This window comes from Botryllus schlosseri, chromosome 3 (genome assembly GCF_051294905.1).
Source record: "Botryllus schlosseri isolate E-star chromosome 3, Bs_hap1, whole genome shotgun sequence".
Lineage (NCBI taxonomy): Eukaryota > Metazoa > Chordata > Ascidiacea > Stolidobranchia > Styelidae > Botryllus > Botryllus schlosseri.
The window spans coordinates 1,530,967-1,547,778 of record NC_137238.1 but is presented as its reverse complement, the minus strand read 5'-3'; the positions used below and the strand labels follow the sequence as shown (position 1 = coordinate 1,547,778).

At 38.5% G+C, this 16,812-nt stretch overlaps 1 protein-coding gene across 1 annotated transcript in view; it reads right to left on the bottom strand.

Moving 5' to 3' along the window:
• LOC145435464 (uncharacterized) overlaps window positions 1–16,812 on the bottom strand; it is a 440,390-nt gene that overhangs the window by 291,281 nt on the left and 132,297 nt on the right. The gene's annotated exons all lie outside the window — the stretch shown is intronic.

Below are 16,812 nucleotides of genomic sequence, written 5' to 3'. Positions count from 1 at the left end.
CCCTGAGTGAGATCGTAAACTCTGCTCTCTGACATGCGTCCAGCCGGAAGAGGCGAGATACGGTACTTTGGCTTCGTAACAATGCATTGCCACTATGTATCATTGTCTCTTGTCTGTTGCTTTTGCGGCGGCATATCTGACATCGGACGAGTGCAACGAAAGCAGTGGTGACAAATAGTGTTGTCGGCAGAATTCGTCAGATGTGTTGAACTAGCCATTACGATTCACAAATTTATTCATCGGCAAGTCATATAAAATAAGCCGAGTCATTGACTTGGGTCGAGTCATGCGTAATGACTCGAGTACAAGTCGAGTCAATCCAAATATTGACTCGAGTCGAATCGAGTCATTTTCCCATTTCAAGAAAATGACTCGAGACAAGTCGAGTCACAAAAAAATCGTGACTCGAGTCTGACTCGAGTCATTACAACCCTGCTGAACAGGCACTATTGTAATCATGATTCAGAAATCCCTATTTGGAATCGAATATCCAGATGATGGACTCACAACAAAATTAAAATCTGAATGAAAAAAAAAACATCTTATAAATCTAAATTTGAGTCCTGTGAAGAAATCGCACCGATCGGGCAAACGGTGGGGTCTCCAGAGCCGATCGAATCCCTATACTTTAACACGGGGTCGAAATCGAAAGAAAGCAGAAGTCCAAAAAAATTTTCGTCCAAACACCCCTAGTCGCGTTCCTTTCTCGATAACTAGACGCCCTGTGAAGAAATTATCCGGATCGGACAAACGATGTGGCCTCCAGAGTTGATCGAAGGTCGCTTTTTTCCGCCCATTGACCGGACATATCTCGGCTCCGGATAATTAATTAATAACAGTTATTAGCTTCATTAGCTTTTTATTAGCTTACTTTTCATTACCGTACTTTTTCATTAGCTTAATTAGCTTTTCATTAGCTTGCTTTTCATTAGCTTACTTTTTCATTAGCTTAATTAGCTTTTCATTAGCTTCATTAGCTTTTCATTAGCTTAATTAGGTTTTCATTAGCTTCATTAGCTTTTCATTAGCTTAATTAGCTTTTCATTAGCTTCATTAGCTTTTCATTAGCTTAATTAGCTTTTCATTAGCTTCATTAGCTTGCTTTTCATTAGCTTACTTTTTCATTAGCTTAATTAGCCTTTCATTAGCTTCATTAGCTTTTCATTAGCTTAATTACCTTTTCATTAGCTTTTCATTAGCTTCATTAGCTTGCTTTTCATTAGCTTACTTTTTCATTAGCTTAATTAGCCTTTCATTAGCTTCATTAGCTTTTCATTAGCTTAATTAGCTTTCCATTAGCTTTTCATTAGCTTTTCATCAGCTTCATTAGCTTTTCATTAGCTAAATTAGCTTTTCATTAGCTTAAGTAGCTTCATTAGCTTTTCATGTACAAAATAAAGGCACCCGGGGATGGCGCCGTACCCTGCTATTTTCAAAAACGTGCTAATCGTGAAAACAGAGGATTAGTATCGTATTTCGATATCAATCCTATCATGATGTGGACGAATGCTTATGCTATCGAAAATTGGATGCCTGTTGATCAAGCTCGTCACCTTTCGCATAGCTCAATTTGCACCTTTTACAATCCATGTGAACGACTTACGATCGTTTTCACAACTTCTTACTTACTTGAGTACTTTTAAAGTCAGTCAATTCTACTTCTACTTCAAGTAGTTTTAGGTTGCTTATGGAAGAAGTACTTCTACTCGTACTTGAGTAGATTTTTTCGTCGCTACTTCTACTTCTACTTGAGTAGCTTTCTTTACTACTTTGACCACCTCTGATTCCCTCTAATCAACAATATTAACAGAAAATATATGAAGATGACTGAACAGGAAGTGAGATTTAATGCTCATGTTTGCTCCAAGGTTTCCATATGCAGATTCCAATTCTCGGACCAACTGTTTGTAGTTGGGTGCTTTGTGATCTTCCAAAAAGTTTTCTTTACTAAATCCTAGAAGGGATTCCATGCAGTGAGCACCTTTCTTAATATGAAATTGTAATCCTTAGTCCGTATTCGAATCTGAGATCCATCAAACATTCCAGAGTTAAGCTTCTCGTTTGATATTGATACTTGGTATACCCACTTGGTTGGCTTTCCGGAAAATTATCCATTTACAAGTGGAAAGAGATGAGACGCATATGAGTATTTTTGTTAAGCTTTCCAGGGACAAACTTGAAAGCTTTATACTACTCTTTCATCTTGGTAGAATGACCAATTGGTACAGGAGAAAATATATTTCCATTGTGCAAAAGTACAATTTTTAGGCTTGACAAACTCATTTTTTAACAAACAAAGTTCTGGTATTGGGTCATGTTAATATTGAGGGAATAACTGAAAACGACCTGAGTGTTCATCATAATCAATTATCTATTTATGCGCAGTATAAAAGTCGAAAAATCTAAGATTTACTTCCTAATAATTGAAATTTTCAAGGGTAAAAACAGTGATTTTAGGCTTTTTAGGGGTATAAATATCTTTTTTTCTAGAGCCAATCTGGCAAAACTAATGTGATATTCGTAATCAGCAACCTCGAAAACCCCAGAAACGGCTCTCAGATGTTCAGCCAAAAAATATTTTTTTCATTTTGTTGACCAGTGTAATCGATATGATAATATAACTTAGGTATATCATACGTCCTCTTTTAAGAGGATTTGTCCTCTTTTTTAGGATTTAGAGCAGATTTAGAGCAAATTGCGAGTGATATTCCACATAATAGCACAGAAGTGAAGCTCCGACGGGTGAAAAACGGTGATTTTAGCTCTGAGCGAAAAGATGACCTTTTTTTTAGTCATCCACCTGGCGATGTGGAGGAAAAAACGTCATTTTGAGATTGGAGCGGAAAAGATGACCTTTTTTTTTTTCTTTTTTTTTTTAGTCGACCGATCACAAAGTGGGAAAAATTAACCGATTTTTGAGAATTTCACTCCGGTTTTGCAATATTCGATAAATCCGCAACTTTATTTCGTCACCTGGGCAATATTTGTGAACAGAAACACCTTTCCCTCAATGGATCACAGCACACGGATGAATTTTTAATGTCTATAATCGACCAACAAAAAAACTCCCTGGTTTTGGTTTGTAGGTATATTTCATACCCATTCAAATATTACTATCGATAGTTTACACCTTGAGGCTTGACGTTCGTGCCTACATGTATACGATGTGGTGTAATATTTATCGTGAATATCTTTGCAGATGATCACAACTCCCCTAACGTGTGAGCCATATTTCACATGTGGATGACGTCTGAATAAATATCCGAGGAAAAGGGGGCCGATACAATCCCTTAAAATAATATTTTCGTACCCGACCACAAACCAAATCTTGGATGAAGGTTATAATTATTGCGGATATGAGAAGAATACCAGCGTACCACAATGTCAGATATGGTTAGGCTGGCTTGGGCCTGGCTTGCGTCGTTGGTTTGTTAGCTTGGGCTGCCTGATTACGATTTGATAGGCCTGGGTTTATTGACTCGAGTCATGACCAATGTTCCCTCTAATTTTTGACGAGTCTGTGTACACTCACCAAATCACTGCGCAGACTCTTGGACAACAGTGCGTACCGACTAAAAAAAAGTTCATCACTTCGGATTTTTTTTGTGCGCAACTTAGATTTCTGTGCGCAGAGACCGGGTCAGCACTGCGGATTCGCGCACGTGCTCAGCTTAGACAGAATATTGGTCATAACTCGACTCGAGTCCGACTCGATTCGTGATTTTTTGGTGACTTGATTTGACTGGAGTCATTTTTTTCAAATGCACAAATGCATAAAGTTTTTGTATTGACTCGACTTGGACCCGAGCATGAATCAAACCAAGCTATATGACTAGAGACTAGGATGGCCAAGACAGACATTTCATTGTAAATTCGAAGAATAGTGAAGTTATCACTAGGGCGATTTTTTTTTGACCTAAAAAAAGGAAGATTTTGACCTAAAAAATCTAAATTTTGACTTTTTTTGACCTAAAAAAACTGAAATTTGACCAAATTTTGACCTCACGTATGCAAATTAGGTGTTTTCGCACATAATGTTAAAATTGTACTACTTATCTTCATTTCTGGTTGGAACTGTCTGTCCTTACAAAGTAGATTGGCCTGAAAGAACGTTTTTGGCTCAAAAACTGACAAATTTTTACATGAAAAAACTAGTATTTCAACGAAATCTGGCCCTATGAAGAATTGCAGTAGTTACATTACGTATAATGGTGGAATAATTAAAATTTGTTGTAGTACAACAAAAGATACTTTCCTACATTCTCGGGTAGAAAGTATTTGTTTTGTTTGTTTGTTTTGTGGTATTCATGGTGTTTGTCAACTACTATGGTCATTTACACCAGGCCGATATTCTTCATTATTTTCCGTAACTGTCAACATATAGCACGGCCCACCTCTAGGCTTTTTTGTAAGACACCGATTACGCGGATGAGGTGGCGAGGAGGAGCCTAGGTAAACCTCCAACACTTAGCTATCGAAATTATGAAGTCGACCTAGGTCGGAATCGAACCCACACCCATTGGTGTTGCAGCCGCGGATTATACCACTGAGCTATCTCGGGTAGAAAGTGTCTGTTCTTACTAAGTAGCTTGCCAAGAATGGAGAAAGAACGTTCAACAGCAGCAGTTGTTAGCTGACAACACTGAAGTTGTGTGCACACTGCTTTCTGGTGATGCACCGTGTTGCTTCATTCTGACAATGTTGTCTATATCACAATTTTTCAGCTTGCGCTTCTTGATGTAAGAACCATGCAATGCCCAAGCAGTCTTGCTTCAGTTAGGATATTGCGGTACGTTGACCATAAAACCATGTCACTATTTGTTTCATTTTACCGTTTATGATTCACAATGAGCAGACGATGGGCCGTTTACAACGGTAGGCCTATAAAGTAGGCTACAAGCTGTAAATTATGAAATGATAAGTTCACAGACAGCGCAAAATCTACGATACAAACGAAATGTAGAGGTCAAAAAATGTTTGATTTTGTAAACAATTTTGACAAATTTTGACCTAACGCTACAATTTTGACCTAATTTTGACTTTTTTTGACATGTCAAAAAAAAATCGCCCTAGTTATCACATTATTGGTATTTCATCTATCAGTCCCGATACTCGGAAATAGGGCTTGAAACTGTTACGAGTGAGGAAAATTATTATATTATGAATGTGAGCCATTCTATCGTAACAGCAGAGTTGAAAAAATGAGCTGAGCCGGATTGCACTGAAAAATGAACCGTGAGCCTGAACATTAGGGTTATGACTAAAAAAAAAAATTTTCGCCTGTAGCAGGAATTGATGAACATTTTGGTATAAATTAATAAAATCATAATCATTTTGTTCAAATCGAAAAAAATGTCCCGCACAAACTAACATCAAATTTTCGACACTGGTCCAAATATGGAAAAAATTTAAAATTCAAAGATATTCTTTGCTACAAATTTAATATTCAAATATATGTCCTTTTCCACTTATTGTAAAGTTCATTCATCAATTTGACCTCCCTTTCTGTTATTATGTTAGTGCCAGGGACATCTACGACGGACATATCCGACTTCAAATGGGGTTTTGGGGCACTTTATCGCTGCAGGACATTCGCCCGCATAGATAGCAGCAAATGATCTTTGGTATATTCTAGAGCCCGACCGATATTGGATTTTTGGGTCGATACCAATAAAACCAATATCTCACACCTTAGCCGATAACCCCAATACATTCAGCCGATATTCAAAAGAAGTTGGATGTATACATAAGCACATTTTCAAATCTTCAGAGGGCATCTATTTGAACATCTTTACAGCCATTGTTATACTTGAACATGAAATGAACTAGAAAGGCTGCATCTGGACACCTGTAAAGTGTAAGCTATATGAAATATATCAATATTTTCAGTCTAGCGATCAAAGATTATAGTTTTCTGGCTTCCTTCCGCCATGTTGTGACGTCACACGCAAATTGCCGTTAATGGCCGATACCGATAATTCTTTCAAAGTGTGATATCGTCTCGATATTATCGACGAACCGATAATCGGTCGGGCTCTAGTATATTCCATCCTTAGACATCTGGTTAGAATACCAGTCTTCCTGACACGCATTTGCGATAAATAAGTATCTCCAGAGTTATTCTCTATCTGCGGAAGTGGAAGAACGCAACGCAACCCTTGAGCACCCTCTCGCATTGCGTAGAGATGTAAGTTTATGCCATTTGATCAGTAGTAATCTATACTATTTTCTTTGAAAGAACGGAATGTTCTGCCCATGCCATAGATAAACTTAAAATCATCCTTACATCCTTGGTTTTCTAATATTTTCATCTGAAATTCGTGCTTGGTGGATTGCACCTAGTTTTCGTAGTGTTTTTCCACATCATCTCCAAATTTGTAGCTGAGAGTTGGATTTCTTGAAGATGTTGGATCGAAGAACTCTAATATATGCTTTAAGAATCGATAATATGATGTTGGCAAGGGATATGAAAACCCATGCTCATCATTGCATTTCGCAGTTTCGAAACAACGCCCATTCTGCCGTCTAGTATCAACAGATGCTACGGTGTCACATATGATATATGAGATTTTCAAATTTTCCTGTACATCATATTCCTCTAAGCGGTTTTCTAGACCGCTGAAAATGCCTAGAGTTGTTCTACTTTCGCCTTTTCGAACATCCAGTTTGATTTGTGCCAGACAAATTGAAATTATACGATATATACAGTCTACATCTAAAATAGGAATTAATAATTATTTAATAATTATTTAATATTGACTGTAAGCGAGAACACGATAGGAATAATTCAATCTGGGCGGTCAAAATGTACCAAAATACTATTTTAAATCTTCGCAATTGGAATTGAGTCAGTTAAATTCAAATCAGTCGATAAATAAATTATATAGTCTGTATCTACAAAAGAAAGCCTATCCTCCATACAGTGAAAACTGGAAAAATTTTGTGCGGGAGGTTTTTGTTCAAACAGTCTTAACTTTTGTGAGGTTTGAAATCAGGACCCAAAAGCTCATCATTTGTGACTACAGGACACACAAAATTTTGAATTTTTTTTTCTAGTCATAACCCTACTGAACATATTGACTTGGACTCGGACTCGAGTCAAAACAATATTACTCGGAGTCAACCCTTTCGTGGCTGACCTGGACTCGTACTTGACTCGGTGGTCAATTGAAAACGATTCGACTTGGCTCGAGACAAAACTTTAAAAGAGAGATTGACTTATGACGCCAAACCTTGTGATAGACTTGGTTACAACTTTCTGCTGATTCGATCACACGCAGTCATCTTCATTCAAATGTGCTGTCAAACTAGTGCAGTGGTTCTCAACCTTTTTGGCTTCGCGGACCCCTTTTGACCGTCACGGACCCTCGCGGACCCCCTCAAGTTTTAGTTGAATTTTAGCTCTATTATGGTGCAACCTGCATCTGCCTTGTGCAGATATGAACTGGCTAGTGATAAACAGCAAAATATTGATTTTTCTTGAAAATAACCTCATACCATTTATGTAGAAATTGGTATACTTTTATTATTTCAAAGCAAATTTTGCTGCTGTATTTCTTGATAGGTCGAGTCTTGAAAATCCGCGTCTTCATTTTGATATGAACGAGGAGTGCCGAAAACCATTTCCGCAAAGATAGATGGAGGCTAACGCAATATTAACGCATAACGCTTCCGACGATACTTTTGGTGTTATCGCAACATTTATGGCACCAAAATTAAGAAACATATATTTTAAGAACATATATCACGTCCAGCACCTAGCGCATGGACGGGCAACATACGGATCGCGAGCCGCAGAGAGTTTCTACCGTCAAAGTGAAATCCTAATCTAAAAGTATAGACAAATTTTATGCGCCAAAGAATGGATCCAAGTTTTCCAACCCGAGAAAGACTGTCAGGAAACGACTTGTTAGGTTCGAGTTTACATATATATTTACGAGCAAACATTTTCGACCATGAACAATTGAACATTAACAAGACAAGGCTGTATACCAATATAACTGGTGATATGAATTTCAGGGTCGGAACGTAATGCTTTGATAGCAACGAAACACTCATTGTTCATCAAAAAACCAGCCTTGTCGATAGGGGATCCGCAATAAGAATGTGCCAATTGTGATAGCCGAGATTTAAGGGCAGGTATATCATTGTCTGATTTATGACGAGTGTCTGTCGAAAATACTCGGGTTCATTTCAATACTATTCATTGTATATTGAAGTTCTGTGCCTCCAAGAAGCTGTTCAAATAGTGGTTACGGATAAAATGGATTTTGGGGCGAGGTTTTAATCCCTGCATTGGGACAAATTAGGGAAATACTTCGGACATTTTTATTTCAAACGACTGTTCACTAATATTATGAGACTGACACTTCGCATCGAGAAGGTTTCGCAAACAATACGAAGTCACCCTGATTGACGTTATCTCTGTATTTTTATTTTTTCCACAAACCTCAACAAAACGTCTCTAAACAGCAATATGTTTGTATCAGCAGGTTATTGAAAAATTAGCAATGAAAATGATTTTCCACACTGCGATAGTTCATGTCAGACGATTATTATTATTATGATTAGAGCCCGACCGATTATCGGCTCGCCGATAATATCGAGTCGATATCACGCTTGGAGAGAAATATCGGTATCGGCCATTGAAGGTAAAAAAATATCGGCCATTTTCGTGACGTCACAACATGGTGGCAGGGAGTCAGAGAAGTCGATAGAAGACGTCAGGACGGTAAATTATAAAAATAGATGGCCAAGCTGCATATAGTGCATACTACATACAGGGCAGTAGGCGTGCCAATCTGAAAAATATCATAGATAACTAACCACCGTTATGCCCCACTGACTTCGTGGGAATTCCCCGGCAGTGATCGATCACCAAAGGCAGAGAGCAGCTGGATGGATAGTTGTCTGCAGAAGATTTCAATCAGTATGAGAAATGAGAACTTCAATCGTGCCGGACTGACCCTCGTGATGATAGAGAAAAGCGTCGCGTCGAAACCTATCTCTGAAGATAGTGCTATTGGTTCGGTACCAACAGAGCTAATTATACCAGTGATGCACCATGAAGTCGTTTGACTGAGGCATGCGGGCCACCATGATAGGAAATATGCGAGCATGGAGGGGAAGAAAAATCAAGCAAACGTGGAGTAAAGTCAATAATTGATACGAAAATTTTTGATTCCATGATGACATTGGCCAATACTGCCAAAAAGCGTAAAATATTGATCAATTGATTATTGAAATGCTGGTCATGGTCACCTCAATGCCCAAGGGGGATGGGTGGAGTAGTTGCAGTTGCAGACGTGGACAATTTGAGTTGTTTGCACATTCTATTCAGCTATTTGTTAATGATGTGCTGAAGGCTCCAGGTGCACTGCCAAAAGAATATCAATATTTGGTGAAACCATTGAAAGGAAAGATCCCCTGCAAGGGAGCGGTGGAACCGAAATGGTGAAAGATTTCCAATTCTTGCTGTGCCACTAATTATGGTACCAAGTGAAAGATTGCTCACTGTGTTTAGAACTATATACATCATTTATGGAAGACCACAGAAGTTCACTCCATGGAGAAAGGGGCGAGAAATAGTGCTTCGTGAACTGTAATCTGCAACTGCTGGATTGGTGCTTTTGATATATTTTTATAGCCCCTAGATCATATATTTTATGTTCAAGCATATCAATGGCTGTAAAGTTGTTGAAATAAATGCTCTGATGTGTTAAATATGGGCCTCGAGCTAGATTCCATATCTTTTGAATATCGGCTGAATATATCGGGGTTATCGGTGGAGGTACTGGATATCGGTCTTATCGGTATCGGCTCAGAAATCCAATATCGGTCGGGCTCTAATTATGATGATATGAGTCATGAGGTTTTAGCAGTTTTGGTGCGAAACTGCCTCTTGCTTTCTCAAATTAAAAAAATACAATAAAAATTAGGTTATCAACCATTTTAAAAATTTAGAGGTCTCGCGGACCCCCTGAAATTGCTTCGCGGACCCCCGGTTGAGAACCGCTGAACTAGTGCTATACTACGGATCAGTATCTGTGAATCTATGAAGAAGGTCGTCAGAAATTCGTTAGGTTCAGTGCTTTGGCGCAGTGGTCAGAAAATATGGCTGCAGTCGGAGTCGTAGATTGCCACATTTCGATTCCAGATACTCGATCAAACTAAATTTTGTCACCGGTTACCCAAAATGTCGCTGAAGTTACTGAACATTTCCATGCGCGTAGATCGTCACCAATTAGTAAACCGTCAATTTATTCTAATTAAATTACATATTTGTTGATTTTCTAGGTATTAATAACACCTCAAATGTAGTAAGTGTATAATTTGTTTGGTTTACAAAAATGTATGAGTCAAAGTACAGCAATCACAGTCGGACTTCTGTGAAGAAAATATCAAGAGTCGAAGCTAGTGTCGAGTCGCTGAGTCCAAAGTTTTCTAGTCGGACTTGATACGATTTACAATCGTAGAATGGAGTTAGTTATCATGTAATATGGATATCCAGGGTTGTAGTCGGAGGTAGAGTGAACAGGATCCACGGCATGTTGGATAACTGTTCAAATCCACAAGTATGGAAATTGGTGTGTTTGTGTCGATGCAAAAGTTTCTTCGATAGCTCTTAAGACTGAAATATAGTTACCGCTGTCAAACCTTTCATAAAATATGGCGTTCATAAAAACCCAAACATCCGATGCCGCAGTGCATACTATTCAGCAGGTGTCAATTTAGATTCCTGATACATATGCCACCGTAGTGTACCTATCTTCCGACTAAAGTCAATACCATTGTGTACTCCAAACATTTTAGACTTCCTGTCAACTGACTATGAAAATGAGCTCAACACGTATCTCATGCCTAATTGCCTAACATTAAAGCTTTTTCTGTTTGTATTGTCTGCACTAATAGTTAATTGAGTGTCAATACAACAAGTTCCGTCCATTGTGATCGATGATGCGCATGACAGCGCGCTCTGCTATAAGGTTTCGGCAATCTGTCGTCAATGAATCGCATTCTAAATTCATATCGAGATCGCCTTGACCCTTGACAATCATCATCCTTGGTACAGGGCCGTAGGTGTGGTTCAAACTTTATAACAGTAGTTCTTAAACCTTTCAGACAAAATTCAGCGTATAGTTTGTTTGCTTTATTAATGGTGTTTGTCGATTACAATGGTCATTTACACCAGGCCGACTAACCTTATTTTTTAATCGGTATCTACCGACTTATAGCACGGTCCACTTTAGGCTTTATAAGAAACCGCTTGCGTCGATCAGGTGAAACAAGAGGAGCCTAGATAAACCTCTAGCACTTAGCTGGGAATTCTGGATCCGACCTCGGTCAGACATGGGTGCTTTGTGATCTTACAAAATGTTTTATATGCTACATCCTGGAAGGTATTCCATGCAAGGAGCACCTTTCTTAATATTAAATTGTCCTTATTAGCCCGTATTCTAATCTGAGATCCATCAAAGATTCCTGAGTTGATCGTCTCGCTTGATGTTGATATTGATACTTGGTATACTCACTTTTTTGGCTTCATGGAAAATTATTCATTTAAAAGTGAAAAGAGATGAGAAGCATATGAATATTCTAGGTAAGCTTTCAAGGGACAAATTTGATAGCTTAATAAACCTCTTTCTTCTTGGCAGAATGACCGATGGTTACAGGATAAAATATATTACCATCGAGCAAATGAACAATTTTTTGGCTTGACAAACTGTTTTTTAACGAAGTTCTCGCATCAGGTCATGTTAATATTGATGGAATAACTGATAACGACATGAGTGTTCTAGTCTATTATATATTTATGCTCAGCATAAAAGTAAGAGAAATCCAACATTTATTTCCTACCAAGTGAAATATTCAAGGGTAAATACAGTGATTTGAAGCTTTTTAGGGGTATAAACTAGGGTTGCCATACGTCCGGAATTTCCCGGACATGTCCGGAATTTCACTGTTCAAACTAGCGTCCGGGAGGAATTTCTAAAATTTGCCAAATGTCCGGAATTCTGACGTATGCTCATAATTTTTTTCGTAAATCAGCATAAAAACAATATATTTTGGGACTATTTATGCTGATGTATGATTTTTTCTTCGCGCTGCGCGCGATTTACTATCACATTTATTGATGTTAATATGGAGACTACCACCCTCGCAAAAACTGCCATAAAATATAAATAAAAACGACCTTCATTTACTGGAATAAGCCTAATTGTAATCACTAGGGCGATTTTTTTTTACCTAAAAAACGGAAGATTTTGACCTAAAAAATCTAAATTTTGACTTTTTTTTACCTAAAAAAACTGAAATTTGACCAAATTTTGACCTTACGTATGCAAATGAGGTGTTTTCGCACATAATGTTAAAATTGTATTACTTATCTTCATTTCTGGTTGGAACTGTCTGTCCTTACAAAGTAGATTGGCTTGAAAGAACGTTTTTGGCTCAAAAACGGACAGATTTTTACATGAAAAAACTAGTGATTTAACGAAATCTGGCCCTATGAAGAATTGCAGTAGTTACATTACGTATTATGGTGGAATAATTAAAATTTGTTGTAGTACAACGAAAGATACTTTCCTACATTCTCGGGTAGAAAGTGTTTGTTTTGTGGTATTCATGGTGTTTGTCAACTACTATGGTCATTTACACCAGGCCGATATTCTTCATTATTTTCCGTAACTGCCAACATATATCACGGTTCACCTCTAGGCTTTTTTGTAAGACACCGCTTACGCGGATGAGATGGCGAGGAGGAGCCTAGGTAAACCTCCAACACTTAGCTATCGGAATTATGAAGTCGACCTCGGTTGGAATCGAACCCATACCCATTGGTGTTGCAGCCGCGGATTATATCACTGCGCTATCTCGGGTAGAAAGTGTCTGTTCTTACTAAGTAGCTTGCTAAGAATGTACAAAGAACGTTCAACAGCAGCAGTTGTTAGCTGACAACACTGAAGTTGTGTGCACACTGCTTGCTGGTGATGCACCGTGTAGCTTCATTCTGACAATGTTGTGTATATCACAATTTTTCAGCTTGCGCTTCTTGATGTAAGAACCATGCAATGCCCAAGCAGTATTGCTTCAGTTAGGATATTGCGGTACGTTGACCATAAAACCATGTCACTATTTGTTTCATTTGACCGTTTATGATTCAGAATGAGCAGACGATGGGCCGTTTACAACGGTAGGCCTATAAAGTAGGCTACAAGCCGTAAAATATCAAATGATAAGTTCACAGACAGCGCAAAATCTACGATACAAACGAAATGTAGAGGTCAAAAAATGTTTGATTTTGTAAGCAATTTTGACAAATTTTGACCTAACGCTACAATTTTGACCTAATTTTGGCTTTTTTTGACATGTCAAAAAAAATCGCCCTAGTAATCACAATTATAGGAGAACTCTATATTCCTAGAGATCGTTAAGGCCGTTCATATGCTTTATTCAGAGAAAGTGGTTCCAAACGGAGGGGGGTCTTTTGCCTTTATTCTGGGGTTTGCGAATATGTTGAACGTAATCAGCTTCCAAAATAGCCCGTGAGTAAGTCTGGACAAAGGTAGTGACTTCTTTTAGTAATCAGCTCGTAAAATTTTGATCTGGGCCACGGAACATTTTCAAATTGCAGATGGAGTCGCGACCATAAAAGGTTGGAAACCACTGGATGTGGGGTGTTTATAAAGCTCCGTCGTGCGCACCGGCATAAGGCTGATAAACAATCTTATAGGTAGAACATGGACATGACTTAACGATGTGCAATTACGCTCCGTGTATTTTCGATTTCATCGTCCTCCACCAGCACTACCGGTAACTCTGATCGTGAGGGCGGAGAGCAGTAGGCTTATCTATATAGTAATATAGAGAACGACCAATATTATTGACAGAATTTATTCAAATAATTAAACGACCAGATGCATATAGAAACCAGATTCATAGAGCAAGTACACCCCCCCCCCCCCCGCGCCCAGAAGTTGCATCGATTACCCCATAGTGTGGGCACAAAATCATTGTTTATTTGGTCGAGATGGGGCTGAAAACAAGTGCTTTCGGTCCCGGTTACACAACACACAGCCACATACTCCTGAACCGGACCGTGACCACCTCTGGTCTATGAGCAAAGCTTTGTTAGTGTGACGTCATAACTCATTTTGAAATTCACTTGTGGGCGCTAAAGAGTGTCCGGAATTTTGGTTCCTGAAATATGGTAACCCTAGTATAAACATGTTATTTTTTAGAGGCAATCTGGAAAAACAAATGTGATATTAGTAATCGGCAACCTTGAAAATCCCAGAAACACCACCTAGATGTTCTGTCATTTTTCTCTTCATTTTGTTGACCAGTGTTATCTTTCTTTGCGGAACGTAATCGTCAAGATATTTAGGGTGCGATGTGTCGTGGATATTATTGAAGGCCAGAAATGAAGAAAGTATATTAGCGTAGAGATTAGTTTGGCTTGGGTTAGGTTAGGTTCGATCTTAGGATTTTTTGGGGGGGATCGACATGATGTTTCCTGATAGCACAAAATCACTCAAATTCCCACGCGCATTGACATGTCGTTATTTGTAGCGACTTTTTAGCGACATTTAGTGACCGCATTCCGCGTGAAGAATGAGGATTATGTCACACTTCGTGTACGCTAGATTTCTCTGCTATTGTTCGACATAGCTCCCTCCGTCATAATTTCCATTTTACAGCAACCTTACAAAATAGACCTGTCTGGGGAGAAATGCTCACTTTTCGGTCTAAAATCGTAAATTTTGTATTGCCTCATATTCGGTGATTAATTCGCAATAGACCAGTAACCTCATTCCAAAGCTGGAAATTCTTTTCTTTATTTACACCAGCATGGTTTTGATAATAGTAATCCGCAAACACGCGGCCCACGAGGACATTTTGCTTGGCTACGTGAAATTTGGGATATCCAATTAGGCTATACTTGGCCACAGTTAAGTGCAACATTTCTTTTTGTCTGATTTGAAAAGTTATCATTCACTTTAAATTTGCCTAAAAACATAAAACTACTGATCAAACTTCGTATATGGCATCACTTTCAAACGCTACCACGCGGTGGAAGATCTGCAATCACATGGAATAGCCTAATCTTGATGATAAAACATGAACCTTATATGCTTCGAGACTGAAAATTGTGACTTTGAGTTTGAGGCTACCTTTCGCAGAATTACTCGGAATGACTAGGTGACAAGATGAAAATGACTCGAGTTGACTCCGAGTAACTCGGAACGCCGTGACATGGTTATAACCATGGACGCGAAAATTAATTTTCGCGTGTCCAAGGGGGTAGTAATAGATGATAAGCTCGTGACATGGTATTTCTCTATCGACGCAAGTGGTCAGTTGCATCTTTGATCCCTTTATCCATACCTTTATCGCCGATTTAAGATGGTGAATACTGTAGTGCTACGCTCCACCGCTGTAACACCAGTGAATTTAAATCCAACGCTGTTTTATTTTGAATTGGGCAATGACGCAATCAATAGCCTATACTTATTGATATGACACCCAAAATGTGGATTCGACTATGGTGCCTACTTCTCATAATTTTGACAAATGTTGCGTACTCCCTGCCAAGGAATGACAGTTCTAGTAAAATATTTATAAATGTGGTTTTGATTCGTGCCACGCATAAATTGCTAAAAAAGAATTGTAAATCACAATATCACGATATTTGCGGAATCTCATTCAGCTATTTCGGTTAACCTTCAATCGGAAAATTTCACCTCGTCAAATACGACATACTTAAACATACATTAAATACCCAGATTGACGCTGTGACCCGCGGGGTGATCAAAAACTAGGAAATTGGATCCCGAGTAGATATGAGTCAAGCAGCAAACACTAAATCGATTTTCTTCACTCAGCCGGCTAAATTTATACCATGGGGTATTATCCTATAATATATATTGACAATATGACCGCCCGCCGGTCGTTTCGTTTGTAGCGCTTACAGAAACTTTGTTATATGTTTTCATTTTACAATGGGCTCCATGGAATACATGGTTTTGCGATTGGAGATATAGCGACATGTAGCGAAAAATACCGATCGCGAAATTTTCCGGATGCAGCACAATACATATTACAGATTATTAAAATATTGTTACATATTGTCATCTAGTATTGAAGTCGCTGGCAGATTGTATATGCTTCGACACCATTATAAAAAAAAGTTGGAATGATTTGAATTTCAAGTGCATGACAAACCAGTTCTCTTAAATGAAAAGCTTAGCTGGAATTCATTTCCAAGGTGTAAACAATAGGTCGCCAATCTTTTTACTATTCACGGCCGCATTTCGATTAATCATGTAGCATACGGCAGCATTCCAGGGCTTAGTCGCGATGAACTAGCTGGACGCCAACTACTGATGTTAAGAGATCCATGTCCATTTCCGCTAAGCTCCGGACTTATCGATTATTTCATATCCGCTTACTACACGCACCGAAATCGCGAGTGGTCACGATATGGGAACGGGTAATATCGCGCGAAGTGCGAAAAACTTTCAGATTCACTGATGCTGCTGGTGACGTCATATTTTGTGTTACGATTGATTATATACGCTGTTCTTTTGAATTCACTACTAGTTTCTGACGATTACCTCTGACGAGTATCAGCCGAAAATATTCGGGTTCATTTCAATATGAATATACTAATCAATTATATATTAAAGTTATGTACCTCCAAGAAGCTGTTCAGATTCACAGATGAATTTCGTCATTAATGTTAATAGTTTCACATATTCCTATCAAGCATGAATCCTTTCTCAGCCCACGTGATCCCATTCACCAGTAGAG